The sequence below is a fragment of the Microtus ochrogaster genome, chromosome 22, assembly GCF_000317375.1.
Source record: "Microtus ochrogaster isolate Prairie Vole_2 chromosome 22, MicOch1.0, whole genome shotgun sequence".
NCBI classification, from domain to species: domain Eukaryota; kingdom Metazoa; phylum Chordata; class Mammalia; order Rodentia; family Cricetidae; genus Microtus; species Microtus ochrogaster.
The window spans coordinates 34,573,067-34,577,780 of record NC_022023.1 but is presented as its reverse complement, the minus strand read 5'-3'; the positions used below and the strand labels follow the sequence as shown (position 1 = coordinate 34,577,780).

Here is a 4,714-nt window from a genome sequence, read left to right as displayed (position 1 = left end):
TTTTTATTGATCTCAGCCCTCGATTTGATTATTTTCTGTCGATCACTCCTGGGTGAGTCTGCTTCTTTTTGTCCTAGACCTTTCAGGTGTGCTGTTAAGTTGCTAATGTGAGATTTCTCCATTTCCTTTATGTAAGCACTTAGTGCTATGAACTTTCCTCTTAGCACTGCTTTCATAGTGTACCATAGGTTTGGGTATGTTGTGCATTCACTTTTGTTGAATTCTAGAAAGGCTTTAATTTTTTTTCTTTGTTTCTTCCTTGACTCAGGGGTGACTCAGTTGAGCACTGATCAATTTCCGTGAGTTTATGGGCTTACTGCAATTGTTGTTGAATTCTAACTTTAAGATGTGATGATTAGATAAGATACAGGGAATTATTCCAATTTTTTTTAATCTGTTGATGTTTCCAAGTATGTTGTCAGTTTTAGAGAAGGTTCCATTAAGTTCTGAGAAGAAAGTATATTTTGTGTGTGTGTTTTGGTGAAATGTTCTGTAGATGTCTGTTAAGTTCATTTGAGTCGAGGGCTGGAGAGATGGCTCAGAGGTTAAGAGCACTGACTGCTCTTCAGGCGGTCCTAAGTTCAATTCCCAGCAACCACATGGTGGCTCACATCATCTGTAATGAAATTTGGTGCCTCTTCTGGCCTGCAGGCATACATGTAGACAGAATACTGAGAATACTGTACACATAATAAATAAAAATAAATCTTTAAAAAACAAGTTCATTTGAGTCATGACATCTGTTAGTTCTCCAATTTCTCTGTTAAGTTTCTATCTGTCAAACATGTCCATTGGTCAGAGTGAGGTGTTGAAGTCTATTAGTGTGTGGGATTTAATGTGTAATTTAAGCTTTAGTAATGTTTCTTTTACATATGAAAGTATTCTTGTATTTGGGGCAAAGATGTTCACAATTGAGACTTCATCTTGATGGATTTTTCCTGTGATGAGTATGAAGTGTCCTTCTCCATCTCTTTTGGTTGATTTTAGTTTGAAGTTCTATTTTGTTAGATATTAGGTAGCTACACCTGTTTGTTTCTTAGGTCCATCTGATTGGAAAGTGTTTTTCCAACCACTTTTGATGGAGGAAGGTCATTGGTTGATTAAATAAAGAAGCTGCTTGCCCTGATAGGTTAGAACGTAGGTGGGAGGAAGAGGAAGTGAGCTCAGAGACTCGACAGCTCTCCTCTCAGGGGCAGACGCCTCAGAGAGACACGAGATGCTCCACTCTTGCGGGCAGAGGCGAGAGCTCTGCTCTCTGAGGCACACGCGATGAAGCTCCGACCCAGGATGGACGTAGGCTAGAAGCTTCCCGGTAAGCGCACCCAGCTGTGCTACACAGATTATAAGAAATGGGCTAGTCCAGGTGCGAGAGTTAGCCTAGAAGACGCTAGATAGAAATGGGACAAGCAGTGATTAAAAGAATACAGTGTCCGTGTAATTATTTCGGGTAAAGCTAGCCTTGTGGGCAGCCGAGTGGCGGGAAGCAGCCCGCCACTCCAATTACTACACACTTTAGTCTGAGGTAATGTCTGTCTTTGTAGTTGAGGTGTGTTTCTTGTAGGCAGTAGAAGGATAGATCCTCATTTCATATCCATGCTCTTAATCTGTGTCTTTTTATAGGTAAATTGAGTACATTGATATTAAGACATATTGATTAGCAGAGTAGTGGTGGTGCACACCTTTAATCCCAGCACTCAGTAGGCAGAAGCAGGTGATCTCTGTGAGTTCAAGGCCATCCTGGTCTACAAGAGCTAGTTCCAGGACAGCCTCCAAAGCTGTAGTGAAACCCTGTCTCAAAAAACCAAAACCAAACAACAAAAAAGCCCACATATTGATGATTAGTGATTGTTTATTCCTGTTATTTTTTGGTGGTACTGTTTGTGTTTCCCTTCTTTGTGTTTTGCTTTGTGAGGTGTGAAGTTTATATGTTGCATGTATGTTAGTGGGTGCAACTAGCTTCCTTGGGTTGGAATTTTCCTAGTAGTACTTTCTCTAAGGCTGGATTTATGGATAGGTATTGTTTTATCTGGTTTTGTCATGCAATATCTTGTTTTCTATGTTTATGGTGATTGAAAGCTTTGCTAGGTATAGTAGTCTGGGTTTGCATCTGTGGTCTCAAGTATCCAAGTTCTGATGTCAGAAGAGTGTATCAGACATCCAGGTCAAGTCTTTGTAAGTAGTTCTGAGCCTTATGTTGTGGGTGCTAGGAACCAAACTTGGGTACTGAACATCAGCAGTACTACTGAGTCAAATCCCCAGCTGTCAAATATGTTATCACAGTGTAGAAGATGAAGATGCACCATTACTCTTTCTATCTTCTATCACTTGGAGGTGATGAAATTCCCTGCTATTTGGTCCTTGAACAACTCAATAGATTTTTATCCCTCTGTGATTGGACTTTGAATATTACTTTTTATTGCAATTGTTAACACAGTTCTCTTGATGTGAATGAAGATAAAAAATTTAGTTGAGTAGAGATAAGTCCTGATTATGTTAGGGAAAGTTCCATAATGTGATATGTTCTTTCTATAATTAATTTTTATTTTACATGCATTTTTTTTAAATATGTATGTCTGTGTGAGGGTGTTGGATACCATGGAACAGGACTTTCAGATAGTCGTGACCTTCCATGTGTGTGCTGGAAATTGAAATTGTGTCCTCTGGCAGAACAGCCAGTGGTAAATGTTGAGCCATCTGTCCACATGCTCCCCTTTTTTTGATTTTTTGAGACAGGATGTCTTGGCATTTCAGCAATGAAGCATCATGACCAAAAGCAAGCTGGAAGGACAGCATTTATTTGACCTACACATCCATATTTCCATTCACCATTGAAGGAAATCAGGACAGAATCCTAAATGGGGCAGGAACTGAGAGGCAGGGGCTGGTGCAGAGGCCATGGGGGTATGCTAATTACCGGCTAGCTCAGTCTGCTTTCTTCTCTACCCTAGGATTCTTCCCCATCTATCACTAAAAAAACACCTTACAGTTGCATCTTATGGAGGCATTTTCTCAGTTGAGTTCCCCGTCTTTCCAATAATCTAGTTTGCCTGTGAAGCTGACATACAACTAGCCAGTACAAATAACTATTTGTCAACTTGGTACACAAACTATTAAAGCCACAACCTTTCCTTTCTTATTCATTTATAAGAACTCACATTAAAAAAAATAATTTTACTGAAAGTCCCATAATCTTTACAAATTCAAACACATTAAAAATTTCTCTTCAAAAAATATTCAATCTCAATAAAAAGCCAAAATATTTTTTAAAAGTTCAAAGTCTTTCAACTATATAGCTCATATAAAAATCAAAATTAAATAGCTTTTCCCTTCAAGAGAGAAGAAGCACGGCAGTCACAATCGGAGAAAAGCAAAACCTCACTCCAACAGTATAAATAACACCCAACAACTGGGATCCACTCACAGTCGTCGGAGCTATGCCAAAGTGCCTGGGTCACTTCTCTTGCTATGCCCTCTGCCATACATACAAATTCTCTTCTAGGCTCTGAATGGTTCCAGTTCAATAATACTGATGATCTTGGTGGGCATCCCATGGTACTAGCATCTCCAAAAGGATAGTGTCTTCATCTGCAATTCAAACTTTACTTCATTTACTACATTCATTGGATTTTTCTCTAGTATGTATTCTTTCATGATTTTGAAGATGACTACTACGATCAAAAGCTTTCCCACACTGATTACATTCATAAGGTTTCTCTCCAGTATGACTTCTTTCATGACTGTGAAGGTGATATTTACGTGCAAATGCTTTATCACATTGATTACATTCACAGGGTTTCTCTCCAGTATGACTTCTTTCATGCCTTTGAAGATAACTGCCAGATGAAAAGGACTTATCACATTGGTTACATGCATAGGGTTTCTCCCTAGTATGACTTTGTTCATGCCTTTGAAGATTAATGCGATATGAAAAGGCTTTACCACATTGATGACATTCATAGGGTTTCTCTCCAGTATGATTTCTTTCATGATGTTTAAAATTACTGGGATCTGAAAAGGATTTACCACATTGAATTCACACATAGGGTTTCTCCCCGGTATGACTTCTTTTATGCCTATGAAGATCACCAGTACTTGCAAAGGCTTTACCACATTGATTGCACTCATAGGGCTTCTTTCCAGTATGTCTTCTTTCATGTATTTGAAGATAACTGGGACACGCAAAGGTTTTCTCACATTGTTTACATTCATAGGGTTTCTCTCCAGTATGAATTCTTTCATGTATTTGAATATAACTGGGACATGCAAAGGTTTTTTCCGATGACATTTATACTGTTTCTTTTTAATATGAGTTCTTGGTACTTGAAGATAACAGCGACATGCAAAGGCTTTATCACCTTGATTAGGTTCATAAGGTTTTATTTTCCATTGAGTCTTTTGGTGTAATTGCAAAGATGAATCAGATCTAAATGTTTTATCACCTTGTTTACATTCGCAGGGCTCTTCTCTATTATGTGTTCTGTGTGTTTGAAGACTCATATGATGATGGTTAAAGCCTTTAGTACATGGCTCACATTTATAGAAACCTTTTCCCATAGGAGTTTTTTCACCTCTTTCAAGAGAACTGGAAGAACTCAGAGCTTTATCACATGATTTGCATTCATAACATTTTCTTGTAGTGTGAGTCACATTACATGGGCAATGTGAACCAGCATAGCCAGAAGAATTTCCATATTCCGTAAACTCAGAAGGCTTT

The 4,714-nt window shown here is 38.6% G+C and overlaps 1 pseudogene; it reads right to left on the bottom strand.

Annotated features, from left to right (window-relative positions):
- Positions 1 to 3,604: 3,604 nt before the first annotated feature.
- LOC102000535 lies at positions 3,605 to 4,497 on the bottom strand (annotated as a pseudogene).
- Positions 4,498 to 4,714: the final 217 nt, after the last annotated feature.